Raw genomic sequence first — 19,121 nt, 5'->3', positions numbered from 1 at the left:
CAATTCTACTAACCACGAAAAATTGAAAAAAGGGAATGAAAATAGCCCCCTGGCATCAGGATCAACAGCAACTCTGGGTCAGGCAACGGTGAAGGAACCAACAAGAGGAACAAACATATTTGACTTAATTCTTACCATCTTGTCTGCTTGAATTGCTATTTATAATCATGCAGTTTTTGTAGGGATGATGTCTTGCCTTCACACTGATAATAACTTAAATCATGTTTGCTTGGTCGGAATCCAAATCTAAGTGGGAAATACGCATGAACTTAAGGTCTGAAGCAGAACAGATACAGTTTTAAGGCAATTCAATTCACTCAATGGGATACCAAGAAACAATTGCAGGTACAGGATACTGCAAAGTCTATGGTCCCTTATTCACCATTAATACTGAAGAGTTGTGCTACAGTCTTTGCCACATCCCTGCCTAAAGAGTACCAGTACAGCTACAACACTGGCATCTATTGACATGTGTGAAATTGCTCAGTTGTGCTCTGTACACAAACCATAGGACAAATTTAACAATGTAACATACTACCCGATCAGTGTACTCTGAGTCATCATTAAATTGATGGAAGTTGTTATGAGTTGTGCATTCAAGCGGCATCTGCTCAGCAATAATCTGTTCACTGACTCCCAGTTTGGGTTCTGCAAGGGCCACTGAGCTCCTGGCCTTGCTTCAAACATAGACAAGAAAGCATAATTTCAAAGGTGAGCTGACAGTGACAGCCTTGACATCAAGGCCAGAGTCGACCAAGTTTGGCATCAAGGAGCCTTAGGGAAAGAGCAGTCATTGGGAATCAGAAAAACCTCTGTACTAAGTGGAGTCATACATGACCACATAGAAGGGAAGAACACTTTGGAGGTCAGTCGCCTCAGCTCCAGAACATTTCTGCAGTATTCTTTACGAGAGTGGCCCAGGACCAATGCTGGTTTACTCCTTCTTCAGTGACACTCCCTCCATCACAGGGTTAGAAGTGAGGATGTTCACTGGAGATTGCACAATGTTCAGCAACATTCACAACTCCTCGGATATTGAATAGTTTATGTCCACATGCAGCATAACCTGGATAACAACCAGACTTTGGCTGGTAAGTGGCAAGCAACATTCATGCTGCGAATGCCAGGCAATAACAATGTCCAGTTTGAGACAATTTAACTAATGATTCTCAGCATACAATTATGTTGGCATTGATGAATCCCGTACTATCAACTTCCTGGAAGTTATCATTGATAAGAGGTTGAATGGGTCTCGCAATATAAATACATATACTCAAACAAAAACATGCAGGAGTCTGGTAAATTGCTGCAAGTAACTCACTGTATAAATCCCCAAAGCCTGACCACAATTTACAAGTGACGAGTGTGATGGAACACTCCCCACTTGCCGGAATGAGTGCAGTTCCAACAACTCACAAGAAGCTTGAAACCAGCCCACATGATTAGCACCACATCCACAAAAATCCATTCGTTTACAAACCATCTACAAAATGCATTTCCGAAATTCTCTAAAGAACATGAGTTATTTCCATACCCACAGCCAATACCCTACAGAATGTCAAGGGCAGGAGCGACATGGGAATACCACAACTTGGAAGTACGACTCCAAGCCTACCAGCACCCTGACTTAGGAATATATCACTGTTCCTTTAGTATTAGTGTGTCAAAATCCTGGACTTTCTTCCCGCATGGCACCGTATGTCCACTTCCAACAGATGGATTGCAACAGTTCAGAAAGTGAACTTACAATCGCCTTCTAAAGGGAAATAAGAATAGGCAATAGTCATTGGATGCACCAATGACACTCCCAGGTACCATCAATGTTTTATTTCTTGCGGAAAGAGACTGACATTAGAGTAGAGGGGAAATAATTATGTTTAAATTATGATTATGTCCTATATTTGGCTCAATACCGATAGTCCATTATTTAATATTCTTCGATGCAGTGGTTTGAAACATCCCCGTGGCTTGACAGGCGATTTCAGAGGGCATTTAAAAAATCAAGCACAGTGCTATATGACGGAATTCACATTATTCACGTCAGACAATGACGGCAATTTTCTTGAAGAAAATAAGTGAAATATCGTCACGAAGATTATGTTTTTTTCGATTAAGGACTCCGAATGAAGCCACATTCAACTTTCAAACACAGACAAATCGAAATAGATTTGCAGCGAGCAAGCCCTGAAAAAAAAAATTAATAACCAGCGCATGGAAAAATCAATTAAAACATGACAAATCCAATTCACATCGATACATTGCGTTCAGTATAAATTGCATTGAGTCAACTCGACCAGCATGTCACCCTGTTGATCGAATGGTTAGGATTCGGCATTCACACTGTCACAGCCTGGGCTCGATTGCCGGATGGTAAAGTCTCTTTGAGGAGATATCAACACGAAGTTGTTTATAAGTCATGTTGGTGCGATCATGTAAACAGATTAGATTACTTACCAGTGTGGAAACAGGCCCTTCTGCACAACAAGTCCACACTGACCCGAAGAAGTGCAACCCACCCAGACCCATTCCCCTACATTTAACCATTCACCCAACACTACAGGCAATTTAGCATGGCCAATTCACCGAACTTGCACATTTTTGGGCTGTGGAAGGAAACCAAAGCACCCGGAGGAAACCCACTCAGACACTGGGAGAATGCGCAAACTCCACACAGTCAGTCACCTGACGCGGGAATTGAACTCGGGTCTCTGGTAGTGCTAACCACTGGAACATTTGGAGTAACAGCTTTGATATGTAGTCTTCTGCACACTTCCTAATCTACACTATAATGGTAGGGGCATACTTATTTAGCTTGGGTGCTGTACGTCAATTCCGTCGATAAAAATTTGTTTATCATTGAAATATTCTTTATTTTCTCCGTAGTTTTGGTCACTTCTTCTTTACAGTTGAGTTGTCATTTAATTCATGAACAGTCAAAGTAAAATGATGCCATTAATTTATACGTGCTAATTTTAGTATAGATTTTGCTGAAACAGAAATCGCCATTAAGCAATATCTCTAAACTAACTTCCAGTAATATGGAGAGAGTGCTTGTGACACTGGGGATATCGCTGAACAATTACTGAACAAGCTGATTTAGAGTCATAGCAATGTACAGCATGGAAACAGCCTCTTCGGTCCAACCCGTCCATGCCGACCAAGTATCCCAACCCAGTCTAGTTACACCTGCCAGCACCCGGCACATATTCCTCTAAACCCTTCATATTCATATACCAATCCAAATGCCTTTTAAATGGAGCAATTGTACCATCCTCCATCATTTCCTCTGGCATGTTCATTCCATTTCCAAAAGTTAACATAGGAAATTGTGTTTTCTTTTAAGAGAAATCTAAAAATACAGACCTAGTTTAACAGCAATTACCATCACATTTTTGTGATATAAAAAAAAACACACATGGTTCATTCATATCCTTTCTCAAACTAAATCAGAGTCGGAATTAGACCTGCAGCAATAACTTTAACTCCAAAAATCCAGGTTGGTATGGCCAGGGATGGCTACATCATATGTGCTTTTTTTTTTGAAAAATGAATGTTCTTATTGACAAGCAAAGTCGTAACAGTTTCGAGTGTTCTTCCACTGTTGTACCATTTAATAAGACACTTAGCCATATCCCCTTTCAGACACCCTTGAACCCCTCTAAGGGAGAACACTGCTTACAAAGCGCCTTGCATAAGTAAATAAAGATTCATTGAATCGAAAATCTATGTATACAAAAACTACTCTATCATAACTATAAACAACTATTACTACCAAAAAAACTACAAAGAAAACCAACTATAGAACTTTGAATGGGAGACTCTTCCCCCTGCCCATAGGGGGCACGCACTCTACCCGTCCCCTTCTTCACAGCTCCTTCAAACCCGGACTGCGCCCCAGCTTTAGGGCCGGAAATAAAAGCAAGGAGATGATCCTTCAATCAACAGAAAAATAGGCAAAGTCAGGATGAGCACTCTTCCAATCAATGGCTTCTTGTCACCCTACTTTTGACGAGAAGAGAAGCAGAACAAACAAATCAAAAGGGGGAGAGACAACAAAGAATATCCATAACATTTCCAATCTGATAATACAGTTATTCAAAAAAAAGTAACAACTTAATACAAAGTCTTTCCCCCCGTTTCCAAAAAGGAAATTATTCGGGAGAAAGAAAGGAAGATAAAAAAGAAGGGGAAACTGGGAAAGATAGAAAAAGAGAACAAACATTAGCCATATTCATCACGCCATCCGACTGTTCTAAAGTGTCCACAAAGTTTTTAGCCTGATCAGCCTAGTCAAATGTATTATCTGAGTCCTCGTTGCTGAAACGAAGCACTGTTGGGTATCTCATGGAGTACTGCATGCCCAGGTTTCTCAGACACTACTTAACTTCATCGAAGGACTTCCTCTTTCGAATTACAGCTGCTGAAAAACCCTGGAAAAACATGATTTTTGACCCCTTGTACAGCAATGCCTGCGGATCTTTTCTCAGGGATTCTGGAAGCTTCTATAAGTTTTTGCTTGTCCTTATATGAATGGAAGTGCACGAGGACCGAAGGGGGCACTGCACTGGGCCTGACCTCTGCACTGTAACCCGATACGCCCTTTCAATCTGAAGCTTGCTGGACTCGATGTGAAGGCCCAAAAACTTACGCAGCCAGCTTTCAAAGAAGCTGACTGGCTTCTCATCTTCGTCGCCTTTGGCAGCCCGACAATTCGGAGTTTTATCATCCGACCTCGATTTTAGAGGTCGTCGATATGGTGTCACAAGGCACGCAACTCTCGCTCCAGCACCTGGATCCGACTGGATGAAGATTCTATCGCAGCTTCCGAGGCCTCAGTTCGACCCTCCAACTCCTCCAGCCTCTGCCAGAGGTCCTGGACTTCCTGCTTATGCCTCTGCAGCATGGAGGCGATAGGTTGGACCTGGGTGCGAATCTCCCCATGGATTTCCTCAATCGCAACCGCAACGTTCAAGGTAAGTCCCTCCATGAAGTCTCTGGTATGCGGGGTGCTGCAGGGAAGTGTCCTCCCTGCTGCTGTTTGCTTGCTCCTTTTCCCTTTGGCTTCCTTCCCACTCGCAAATATTAACAAATATGTGTTCTGTAAGGTTTCAAACTAATAACTTCACCACATAGGTTGGCCAGGAATGGCAAAAAACATCGGTATGCCTTGGCTGTTAGGCAGAGCTGCCCACAGCAGTTCTGCAGAATCGCCGCCATCTTGCCGAGTCCACTTACATCTCTTAACACTTTCAAGGACTGATCGACACTCACTCGAAAAAAATATCCCTTCCAACACATTCTTTCAGGGTCATCTACTCCATTGCTGCCTATTCAGCATTACTTACCTTCTCCAAGTGAATAGTGCCGTGCTTCTCTGAACTAAAATAAGTTTGCCCCTTTCCTTCCACGTTACATTGCTGATACGTTCCCAGCATTAATAGAATAATTTTCAACTAAACGTCCAGTCTATTTGTTGGCAGTGTTATTTTTCCAATCATGCCTGCAATATTGAAGCCAACCATTAATTTCTGAAAGAAGTAGCAAGTGAGTTGAAACTACAAACCATTGATCAAGCGTGGGGTTTGTCCATTCAAAGTTTTTTTTGAGAACTCGTGTTCTATTAGCTTCGAATAGAATCTCTCCGAACTTGTGAATTATGTAATTTTCAGAATGTCAGTTTTTTGAAGACTTCTGATGACATCATGCTGACTGTACCACATGCTTCAATCTCCTACTATTCAACTATAGTATCTGCACTCCCCCTTCTCATTTGTGAAGATGAAGATAATTTATTCTTTCAGAACTCTAAATGTATCCAACTCATCTTCACAACTGTATTCTTGTACTCATTTGTCCGAGCTGAAAATGTGTTGCTGGAAAAGCGCAGCAGGTCAGGCAGCATCCAAGGAGCAGGAGAATCGACGTTTCGGGCATGAGCCCTTCTACAGAATTCCTGAGGAAGGGCTCATGCCCGAAATGTCGATTCTCCTGCTCCTTGGATGCTGCCTGACCTGCTGCGCTTTTCCAGCAACACAGTTTCAGCTCTGATCTCCAGCATCTGCAGTCCTCACTTACTCCTCATTTGTCCCATCCTAACTCTGTTTCCCTGTCATCTTCTTAATTTCCCAATGAAGTATCTTAAATTTCTCTGTCGTCATACCAGCGAACACATTTTCTTTAATTCCTTTTTTTTAACTCTAATTGCCTTTTTCATCTTTCTATGGTATTAGATTTCTTGACCGCAGTAAGTACATCCATGTTTCCTTGCTTATGTAACCAACATCTTCTGGATAATTAGAATGCGATAGATTTGGTGGCGTAGTTCATTGTTTATGGTCATGTAAACATAAGCCCAGATAGTTTTATTCACTCCACTTTTGACAGTTCATCTTTAGATTCATAAAATTGACTGCTCCATTTTTTGAAAAAAAAAATTCATTGTATAAGAAATATATTTCTTTCTGACAATTATGGCAAGCCGAAGGAAGCTATCACTTAATGAAAATTCACCAATATAAACAAACAATATACAAGCCTAGGAATTCAGATATATTGATGAAAATGGAAGGCGTTCCAAAGACATAATTTTACACATTACTTCCGCACAAATAATAAAAGAAAGTCAGCATCAAGTGAAGTAGACATCATTTCACTTAATAACTCGAAGACCAGACAACAAACTTGCTATACACAAGTATCCTCTAATGCTTACTGTTTTGAACACAACTGGAAGAGTAGCACTCACAAGCACGATGCAATTTTCATTAAATGAGATTTTGCTTTGCAAGCTAAGCAAAGCAAGGACAATTCTGTAGAACCTCAGCAGGCGTGGGGGCATTTGTGACAAGCATGTGGAGGCAATGGTCTCTTGATATTATTGTTCGGCTGTTAATCCAGAGATGGAAGTAATGTTCTAGGACCATGGGTTGAATCCCACGACGGTAGATAGCGAATTTAAATTCAATAGAAATCTGTCTAATCTCTTCAAATTAAAAGAAAAAACAGTGACTAGGAAACCATTGCCGATTATCACGCTAAACGCTTTGCACTTCACTGTTTCCTGTAGAACTGCCATCCTTACCTGGTCTGGGCTGCATCTGACTCGAGACCAAGCTGTTAACTGGCCTCTGGGCAATGGATACTGAACGAGCTCTTTACAGCCACATTTCTTTCAATGAACATATTTATGTTAAAATACTTTAAGACCACTCTTTAATAGCTGCAATTGACTGGAGTTGACAAATCCGTCATTTGGGTCTAGAAATGAATTTACAGTTGAATATCACAGCCAGACTGCTGGAGACCATATAGAGATATTGTAAAAGATAAGACTTTATACGAAAAAAAACTGATTGGAAATTTACTCGCGTTTCTCTAAGCAGCCTGTTCTGAACATGCAAGAATTTCAATGAGGGTGTTTTGAAAAACTAAGTTAAGCCACAATACCAGTTTGTCATTTCTAAAAAAAGTAGAATGAAAAGCCTGCTCCTGGAATATTCTGATTTATTTTGGCAATTGTAAATTAGAAATGTAAGGAATGAAGTAGATTTAAAATGTAAATTAAATTCCATGTGTAAATGCCTGTTGGTAGTCAAAACAATATAAAGCGATAAATGGTGTAAACATTACCTCTCGAAGACGAGCACGACAGGAGGACGCAGAGGAAGGTTGTGAAACTGAAGTTTGTAGGAAAGAACAATTGTAGTTTTGAGAGCAGATCTAGATAATTTCATCAAACTATTCAATGACCAAGCGAAGAGTCACAAAGACAGAAAGAAAATAAAGAGTGAAAATGTGTTCATATTTCTGAGGTATTTGTGTCACTGAATGCGTTTGGTAGAACTGTAAATTAATTAAACTTCATCCTCTTCAGGGCAAATATAATATATGTTGGCTTATTAAGGAAAATAATATTAACAATAGAAAATGTTTGGAATAGATCCAGTAAAGATTTATTTAAAATTAACTCTCGCTTAAAACTCACTTTTAACATGAGAGTAGCAGTGGTTGTGATTGCAAATGCAAGTCAGAGAGATTGTTCTCGAAAGCTGACATGAGATGATTCTAATCAGTCAGCTGTGTCACAAAACTGCGGCATCTTTATATTAGATTTGATTTAAAAGACTATAAAACAAATGTTGGAAGTAAATATTCTTTTGACTCTTCTGTAATAATGTTAGTCGAGCCGTTCTTCGGCAGGTCAACATTTATTGCATGTTCCCAGTTGCCCTTGAGAAGATGACAGTTATCTGTCTTATCTGTCTTCTTGAATTGCTGCAGTTTTCTTCCTGTGAGTTGGCCTAAATGCCACTGGGTGTGTGTGGGGCGGTAGAGGGGGGGGGTAGAATTCCAGTATTTTAAACCAGCGAAAGTGAAAGAACGACGACACTTATCCTTGTCAGCTGAGTGGCATGAAGGCCAACATGAAGATGGTGTTATTTCCGTAGACGTCCTACTGTTGCCATCTAACTGGAAACTGTTTGCTGTTCGAAAGGTGCTGGCTGAGGATACTTGCTGAACATTTGCATTGCATCTTGTAGATTGTACACACTGCTGCGAATGAGCACTGGTGTTTGAGCGAGTGGTTGCAATTCAAAACAACCAGACTGCTTTGTCCTTAATGGTGTCAAACTTCTTGAGATTTACTTGGATGATACAGATGCAGGCAAGTGGGGAGTATTCCTTCACACTACTGACATGTGCCTTGTCAATTGTGCACAGGCTTTCAGGGTTCATGAGATGAACTACAAGCAACAGTATGCCTAGCTACTAACCTACTCTTATAACCATCGCTTTCTTTTGTGTGGTACGTGCAGTTAGGCGGTACGTCTGATCAATGATAACTCGAAGAATGTTGTTCGTGGGGGATTCAGTAATGTAACACAATTGAATGTCAAGTGGTTGTGTCTAGCTCGTCTCTTGCTTGTGACGATCACAGCCGGGTATTCGTGTGAAGCCAACGTCCCTTGGCATTTTACAAAACAAGCCTGAGTATTCTCCGATCTTCATGCATTTAGACGTGGCCTAATTCGGTTTCAGCGGTGTCGGTAACAAGACAAAGTGCATTGTTCAGTGATTGGCGTGTTTTGGACCAGGTCTCAACATCTCAAAATGTTTCAAGGAGCTTTCCTGGAAGCTAACATTTTATTATTTTTAAAACAGATGGAGTGGCTTTTCCAGGTGTGAATCAGCTCGTAAAGACAATCAGCTTTAAGCATAGCAAAGCAAAAATGATTTATACACTGCAGTTGAAACACGAACAAAGGAAAGTGAAATTTAGAATAATTTAAACATTCGATAATTGAACTGACCCCATGCAGCAGCTAATTATCTTTTATAATAGAGTAACATTCTATAAACATCCCTTAACAAAATGCTAACTTCAAGCACTGTTTCTTACAAGCAGAAGGGAAAAAAAATCAAATAGAGATTTCAGAAAAAAAGTCAAACGAATTCTTAACTGAAACTTGCAACCTTCTTGGATTAACATATTTTGTGACAGATGCAACTAAAAAAAGAACTCGAAGGAACCTGAATTGGCAACTCCCCCTTTTCAGGTGAACTAGACTTTTGGGCAACTCAGCCTTTATGACTTCGCTTCAAACATAAACGAGGAGAAAACCTTTTTTTTAAAGTGATAGCATCTTCACACACCACATCCACCTCAAAAGAAATGAACCAACAATAAAAAAGATGTCTTTATTTTATGTACCTTAGTCTCCTTCGACATTCCTTTTTTGTCACTTTCCTTCCTCTTCCAAACAATTCCGTTTTTCTTCATCCAAGTCTCGACAATGCGTGAACAATTATGTTTTATCATCCTGCAACGTGTATAATTCTAAGTTTGAATAGCTGCAGTAATAATCTCCATCTAAACATTCTGGAAATTTGTCTTCAAATTTCTCCAAAAAAGAAATGAGGTATGATCAGTATATAGGGTTATATATATTCTCAGCCATATTACTGGCAAAATAAATGTGGAAATGTTAGCGGCAACACAAGCCTCAAGACCTCCTCAATTGTAGAATATGTTTGATTGGAATGTGTAATTTCCTGGAAAAGGATTCGAAATGTTTTTATTTTATCTTTCCATCGTCTTCTTGCAGATGTACAGCATTAGCACTCACATCACTTGCATGGATAGCCACCTTGAAATGCTTAGTGAAATTAGGTGTGTTTAATACTGGGATAGCTTTCAGAATGAGGAATGCCTTCTGACATTCCTCCATTCACTGAAATTGTCTGCATATCTTCAGGAAGTCAGAGAGTGAAGCAATTAGAATGCTAATTATTGCACGAATTTCTGATAATGACCACTGAATTCCGGGAATGGTAGCAAATTTCTCTTCATCAGTGTTTACGAAAAATCCCAAATAACCTTTGTTTTACCATTCCCCGGGCCACTTTGCCCATACCGGTTTCATGGCCTAAGAACATGATTTGGGCTTTTGCGAATTCACTGTTAGCCAGGTTTATCACTAAACTTGACTCCCGACGTCAATCAAGTACATTCAATAAATTCAGGAAATGTTCCTTCCGTTTGTGACAAAATAATACCAAGTCGTCAATATATACTACAGAATTGAGTAATTGATAAGTGAATTTATTGGTGGGTCTTTGAAATATGGCTGGAGCAGTTTTCTTACCAAATGGTATAGCTTTAAATCAGTGTACTTCGGGGTGTTACAAAAGCCAATTTTGTCTTTGCTCTTTCGGAAAAAGGTACTTACCAGTATCTTTTGAGTAAGTCCAACTTCGAAATATCAGTTGCTTGTATCTCCTTCTCAATATACTCTTCCAAGTATGAAATCAGATATGAATCCGACTTTGTAACATCATTCAATTTACGATCACCTCCATGTAATCGTTAGGTATCATGTGGGTTTGTCACGTAGCTGCAATTCACTGCGACTACATTGTATTCGAGTATGCATTCAATATCTTTGCGAACTTCTGTCCACTTCAGAATGTTAAGTCTGAAATGATATCATTTAATTAGATTAGTACGTACTGTTTATGCCAACGTTTCTCCCCTGCAATAGCAATAACTTTTCAAGACATCTGGATTTTCCTAAGCAAGGTTACTCAATAATTTATTCCAAGTTTTCACCTCTTCATGATTGATCAGCATAATTTGAGTAACGCCCAATTCAGAATAATCTAAATGTGTCCCTTTCCTTTGTATTGAAACCAGTAACAAATTTCCTTTTCTTTTTGATTTCGTTGTCTATGAAAATACCTCTTCTACATGTTTACATGAAATGCTCTGCGAGATATCTTTCTTCCTGGCAGCCTTATCAAATAGTTCATCTCACTCAATACCGTTTAGACCGGCGAAGTACCACTATATTTGCTTTCTAAGGTTCGCCTATCACGCAAGCAACACAAACACTTTGCAAGCTTTTGACATCTTTCCACTTCCAATTTCATCATAACTTTTGATATTTGCAAATGCTTTCTAGCTAAATACCTCACTCGATTTAAGGAATCCCTAATATTTTCCACATTGTCAAAACATGTGGTCTCTGCATTATGACTCACAAAGTTCTCGCTCATGAATTTCAGCCTTCCTCTAACCTCAAAATCAGAACTAATACAAATGGACAAAATTTGGCCTATTTATTTGGTGAATCCGTAATGGATAAACATCTAAATGGTACCCTTTTACCTCAGTCGTCTGGTTACTCTTGTTTACAAGCGACTTCACGTGGATTCTTAAATGTGATGCCATCTTTCTAAAGGCTATTGCGATTCTGGATGAATTCCAGTTAATTTAAGTTACTTTATTCCGATGTCATCCTTAACTTCTCTGAATATGTTTGTTGGAATACTTGACGCTTAATATCATGGTATTTCCGTAGGTAGTCGGAATTACATGAGAAAATTGAGTAACTCTTTCACAATCCTTTCAGAAAGAATTTTGGGTCATGGAGAGACCATTTCACAGTCCAACAGGTTTACTGTGAACTACGGACCGTTGAAGCGATGCTCCTTTGTTAGGAAATCGAGTTGGCCAATCCATTTTTGTCAACTATTATTGATTCCCACGTGTTTTCTTTTTTAGGTAAGTGATCAATGCAATCAATTATGACCATTGCAAGAGATTCCTTGCAAGCAGGTTTTGTTATTAAGGTTGCAAATTTTAAACCTGCCTGAGGTTTTCCAATTACCTGACATATCGAGTAAATTTCATGTACATCATTTTGCACTTCTGGCGAGAAGAACATTTATTGCAATTTAGCTTGAGATTTTCTTCAGCCTAAACACCTCTTATGGCAATTCATGTCCTACCCTCAAAGTGATCCGACTAAAACTCAATGATAGAATAACTCAATGAACCTCTGCTTATTTTTCATCTACTGAATATGTGATGGTCTCTATTTACTCATCAAGGCACCACATTCCAGATAGCAACATTCAGGACTATATGTCAATTATTTTTCAATGTCCGCTTTTTGATACAAATGGTTGAGTTTTTCATCTTTGTGTTGTAATTCAGTCAAATTATCTGAGCTAAAAATATTCACTTTGTCCTTTCGTTTCGATTCTCCACTATTTAATCAAACATCGTTTCTGGTAATACTCTTTCATCCTCCTTTTCTGTACTCTTTGGCTGTGCCTCCACTTTGAATTGGTGCCTTTTTACCTTGTTATCACATATTCAGGAAAAAATCCATGGATGTATAATCTGTAATACATCAGTTTCCTGATTCTCCACCGACTCTTCAATCACAGGACACATCACTGCTACCCCTGATATAACTGTATCGTTACCAAGGTGAAATTGTAGTCGTGTGAGTCGAGAGTTTGTCCATTATCACGATTTCTCCACTTTTCAAAGGACACTCCATGCTGGCTCTATATATTGAGATACTTCCCGTCTTGCGCTGAATTTCACATTCGAAAAGATTTTCTTTTCTGACAATAGTCCTTTTGAGTTACACATTCCGCCATCTCCCAACATCAAAGTTTGGCATGATCCCATATCTCTCAAAACTGTGACTTATTTATCTGCTGTAGCTGGATTAAACAAATAAACATGACCTTTCCAACGAACTTGTATCAGAAGTTCTGGCACGTCCTGCTCTACCATACTTTGACCCGGTTGTACACTGCACTGCAGTTTGTTGTTTTTTAGCCTCCACTGTGCTTTCTTTCCAACTTAAATGAATTGTTCACTGGATTCTCCTGTTTTCGTACAACAGTCTTCACAATGTTCTTTCTAGACTAACAGCAATGTGACTTCCTGTCGTCTACTTTATTGAAGTGAAACCAACAGAAAAATTTAGCTTTTCTTTCCCTTTATCGATTTTTTTTCCCCTTTGTGGTAAGCTAACTTTATTGTCGTCAATGAGATGTACATTGCCCTTACCAAGTGAATATTTCTCTTGTCTACAGTTTCTATCCGTCATGGATTGAAACTGATGTCGGAAGCCAAACGTTGATTTATGAACCAATTCATTATCATCGACCATTTCAGCTGCTCAAACCTATTGTTTTAACTCGCTGTTTTTCCATATGAGTTCTCATGATCTCAGGACGGGAATTTTTGAACTCTTCCAAAATAATTGTGTCTCTTTGGGCATCCTATATATATATATATATATATATATATATATATATATATATATATATACACCTTTATTTCACTTTCCAACCTGTTAAAACTACTTTATTTGATCCTTTAAAAGACGATGTACATTTAACTGGGGTCCCTCATGCGATTCCTAAATCGTTGTCTATTCATTTCTAACACAAGTTGATGTGCACTTAAGATGTGTTTCTTCACCTCCTCAAACTCCTAAGGTACGTCCTCTCGTACTGATGCAAATACTTCACTAGATCTACCCACAAAATTTGTTTCGATCAGCAAAACCCCCTTGGTCACTGGCCACTTCATTTGTTTAGCCGCTGTCTCAAATAAAATGAAAAAAAAAACTTCCATGTCATTTTCATGAAAGTTCAGCAATGCTGGGATATATTTAAATAGATCCCAACCAGGCCTTTAACTATGATATGTTTGCTCATAATCTGTATCACCCTGACTAAGCTGAGCTTCAACCTGCACCTCCAGCTTTTTAAAACGACTTTCCCGCCTGATTGCCAAGTTTGAAATTTCTAACTCTCTCTCTTTCCCTCTTTTATAATATGTGTGTCTTCCTTTCCTCTCTCTCCTTCCTTTCTTTTTCTCTCACATTTTACCCTATTGTCTGCGAGTGTCTTTGCCGCTTTCTCTTCCTTGTCTGCTTTTAATTGTAATTCAAACTGTTTCAGTTCCCCTCCATGCTCAAGCTTCTTCTTTTGTAAATGAATTCTAAAAATTTCCTATGATACCAATGGCATGTTCAGCATATTTAAATGTTGAGCTATTTATGTACTTGTAACTTATTTTCTCGTGGACGAAGAGCACGACAATTGCAGCTTCCCTGCAATTTCAAACAGACTTCGCTTGTACGTCATTTGTTAAATCCCCACCGTCACTTCTTTCACCTGCAGAAAACGCTTAGTGACGGCAAGAGTCATGAATTAACAAAACACTGTTTAGAACAACTTAATTCAAAACCCGGAACAAAAGGAACATACCACTAGGCACCTTTGCCTCCACCAAACTGAAATCGAAATTGGATTTTTAGAATCAATCCCGGAAGCGCCTCAATCGGTTTAGGACTAGGTCTGACCACTCACAATATTTTAATGTTGCTGAGACCTGAACCTTTTCTTAATTTAATGGCAGATGTGAAGTGGTTGTTCCACGTGTGATGCAAATCACCAGAACATAATTTAATAAACACTACAGGTGAAGCACAAACAAAATAAAACAGAATTCAGATTTTTTAACAATCTGAAAACTTCACAAAATCGATACAACTACTATTAATAATTAACTGTTCGAATACAGTAGCATCCGATAAACACTCTTTGCTAAAATGTAAACTCATACACAAATTTACACACGCAGGACAGAACCACTTCCAAAGAGAGATTGCAGAAAAAATTCAGAGGAATTCTTTCCAGAATTTTTCAACTCCCCTGAGATCACACATCTTTTGATTGCAAGAGCTAAAGCAAGCGAGAAACAAAAAACCCCGAACTAGGACAACTGTTGAATGAAAAAAATTGTTTCGTTCACATCCTTTCTGAAATTAAATCAGAATCCTAAGCAGACATTTGCAAATTTGACATGCAGCAATATGTTTGACTCTTAAACGTCAAGTTGGCATAGCTAGCGATATCCACATCAGGTTTTTTTTGGAAAATGAACGTTCTTATTCACGAATGACGTCACGCCAGTTCGCATTGTTCTTCAACTGTGACTGATGATGTCATACAAACAATTATAACGAGTAAACCAAGTACCATTCAGTAAAAGCTGCGAATATCTACTTTTCAGCGTGGACAAATGTACCATGTTTCAATTCCCATAGCATTGCATTTGCATTTACCAGCACACTACTAAGTTAAATTAGAATCACTAATTAATGTGGTGAAGGCACTTTGTCATTAGGCAATATGCTTAAATTTTCCAACGGTGATGCACTTCTTGTGTCAGCATATTGAATTTTAAAACATTTTTGCATGAGTCTAGACATAATGCGGATGTAACAATAAAGTTTATCAAATTGTTGCTTCTCTTTGGGGCATTCAAATCCAACCAAAGATGCCATTGGTAAAGTTATTTAATGCAATTAAGTGTGCATGTTATTGTAGCTCGAAACTGTTTTACCATACATTTCTGATCATCCCTAAATATATAATGGGAACGTGCACAACCAAGTGTATTTATGTGGCAATTTTGTGTGGCAAGGATTTATCCAGATTGATCAACAAAAACGAACACACCACTGTAACTTGCTTCTAAAATGTGAGTATCTGTCAACCATGCACGAATACGTGTTGCTAACCTAATAGTCCATAGCAATATGAAACTGCTAAATATGGAAAGCAATAAAACCATGGAATTATGTCGCCTCTGCATTTCAGGATCGTTGTAATTTTTGGCAATTTCTCTATCCTCGAATTAATCTTCTCGCTCTATTTGACGGTGAGATATGTCTGATACCTAACGTATTGAGCAGTAAAGTTACAGCATATAGGAAAAAATAGCCTGGGAATCGTGCCCAACCACAAAAGTACCACCTATATTGGGAAGATAGAAACACTTGAAATTTGAGGACTATTTGATATTCCAAATTATTTCTACAGGTCCAGTATTTTTTTAAAAAAGAATGCACTGTTACTGCTCCATACGCAGCCAAATACGATGATGACAAAATCAATTTTTGCGGTACAATAACTTCTGTGTACTTTCTGACAATGTATAATTATACATCGATCTTGAGGCGAACCAGGCAGTGCAATTTTCGGAAATGAAACATAAGTCACCGTTAAAAAGAGTACATTGAATCATTGTTGGAAAATAAATATGGAAAATAAGAATCTTTAAATTTATAGTGTATTCTAGCCAATATATAAGAGTTACGTCAACTGCAGCCATAGGGGATTTGCAGTATATGCGGGAAATAATTATAATAATGAGCAGATCTGTTACAAAGAAGTGAATACTTCAATTTACAGCTCTCCTTGCATAAAAGACCGATCAACAAGCATTTAGTTTACACGCGAATGCTTTTTGAAGAACTGGTAATAAAGTAAACATGTGAGCAAAATAAAAACATCTATGGTAGCTCCTGTGAGGCTGTTTCGATTTATCATCATTTGTGGTCCTACCATTAATATTGTTTCAAAGTGGATAATTTTAAAAGTGAGATGTTTTCTTTGTTATTTTTATTTCCATATGTCTGGTGATTAAAACGTATACCCATTATTTCATCTTCCTTAATTTGCCAAAAAACGTTTGCTAGCTGTAAACTTATTTTTTTATGTGACAAAGTTAAATAGAAAAAAATATATCATATCGACAAACAAGCTCTCAATTTTCATCAGTGTGACAACACTGTGCCATGAAGAAATGCATTATCTCCTTTTTTATGTTCAGTGAAACCTCGATTATCTGAATGAGATGGTCAGGCAATATTTTGTTCAGATAACCAATTATTCGTTTAAAAGATTAAATGCCTTTCCTCTGGGGCTTGGCGGTTTTTACGTCTGCTCTCCATTCAGGACAATGAGACAGCAGCACACCACATGCGGGCCCCTGCCTTCTCTTGTCCAACACCATTCCCCGCCCGCTCACAACCCTGTCCAACCCTGCCGGGTGCCGGCACATCAAACCCGTCCAACCCCGACCCCCACCAGACCTCTGAACCCCGTCCAAAACCCCACCGCAGGCCCCCAGCACTACCCGCCCAAACCCATCCAACCCCGCTCCCCTGTCAAAAATCATCCCATTTTGCCCCCCGCCCCAGTGCGTACCCGCGTCCACTGCCGCCCCTCTACAGGACAGCCAGACTGGAGACCAACAAGAAGACTGTTGCTGCTGCCTTTGTGTGGTCAGTCTACAAATAGCACGCACACGCAAAACTTCCTACTGCAACATTTTGGCAAGTTCCACCTTTAACCTGTACCGGACAACGTTGGGGAGATTGAAGAAGGGATATTCAGGGTATGAGTCTGTGTAGAACTGCAGGGAACGTTTGGGGAGAGCGCGGGCAGGACGTCAGTCTTTTGGAGATGATGTCTGTTTAGTCATTGTAAACAAAAGACGCGATCTGTGTTGGAATTAAGTCTTTGATGTAATGTTGCTACCAGGACTTGGAGATCTGCTTCGGATAATCTGATATCCAGATGGTTGATATTCGGATAATCGAAGTCTCCCTGTAGAGAAATGTCTTCAGACACAGGTTCTGAGTTAACTAATCTAACTCAAAAATGGAAACAACTTGTAAGACCTTGATTTGTTATTGATGGTGGAATACCAGAAGCAGCCTATATCGGTGGGGTTCAGCAGCCACTAAACAACGTTTTTTTTTCTTAGTTTTAATGTTTCAGTACCATTTGTTGAGGTCTTGAATCTGGGTTAGAATCTGGGTGCATTTCTCCCTGATATGGTATCGCAGAGTTTTCAGTTTGAATGTGTTTTCCTCCTGGACTGGATAATCCCATCTGGGGTATAATGTAATTACTGAATTTACCTTTGCCGAGAGCATGTTAACAGTGTGTTACTGTGTTAGAACAGCTTCACTTTAGTAATTTAATTATTTGCTACTCTATTAAGTTTTCCAATATAGTGAAGTTATTCCGATTTCCTGGGCTTTTTCTTTTGCATTTCAACGATAGTTTATTAATAAAGTGTGCTTTGCCTCAGGACGGTTGTTTTGGCGAATCGGATTGCATATGGGACACAACGTTTAGACTTGAAAATAGGACAGGAACAATTTGGGACTGAGCAATCTTCACAATGCTTTTGAGCACTGTTTGCTCTGATCCATAGCAAATTAGAAACAATTGTCTCTGAGTATACGTTTGGTTTAGGATTGTTAGACTCAAAGGTAGTGAGTGGTGAGTTTGCTTTTGTTTGATACATAATTAAGTTAAGCGCACAGTATTTATATTTTACAGCAATGTCATTGTAATCTTTTGGAAGTGGCTAAAGCTTAATTCCAAATGAAACAGCATCAATTTGAAAAGCGAATGTAACAGTATGAATTGCGGTCTGAAGCAGTGGAGAAATGATAAGACAAAAGTGATGGACAGTGAAGAAATGCATAAATGGACACAGCGAATGAAAAAAAGAGAGAAAAATAGGAGAGAGAACTTCAAAGGTTGGGACTGAACACTTGAAGTCGACTTAAAATGGAGAACATAGAACTGAAAAATTGATGTTGTGATGACGACAGTTATGGATATCAATGCAACGCACCCTGTTGTGAATGAGTATAATATGTCCAAGTATTGGCCCAAGTTTGACGAGAAGTACGAAGTAGCCTTTTTCATTTGATTGAGAAAATGAGTAAACGAATGAAGTGTATGGTATGCACGCGGGTGTTGCTGATCCAGACAATTTTAAACAATTCACAATCACGTGGTGAATTTCAATCTGTAATGCCTTTTGAAGTCAAGGGAAGGGAAACGTTATCGATTGCTATCTGGCCATGCATGATGAAAGTTTGCCATTCCACTCTTACAGAAAGTTGGCATTCAATTTTTAAGTTCACATAAAT

This window comes from Chiloscyllium plagiosum, unplaced genomic scaffold (assembly GCF_037043375.1).
Source record: "Chiloscyllium plagiosum isolate Xiang-an unplaced genomic scaffold, Cpla_swu_hap1 HiC_scaffold_35, whole genome shotgun sequence".
NCBI lineage: Eukaryota > Metazoa > Chordata > Chondrichthyes > Orectolobiformes > Hemiscylliidae > Chiloscyllium > Chiloscyllium plagiosum.
Note: the sequence above shows the minus strand (reverse complement) of the source record.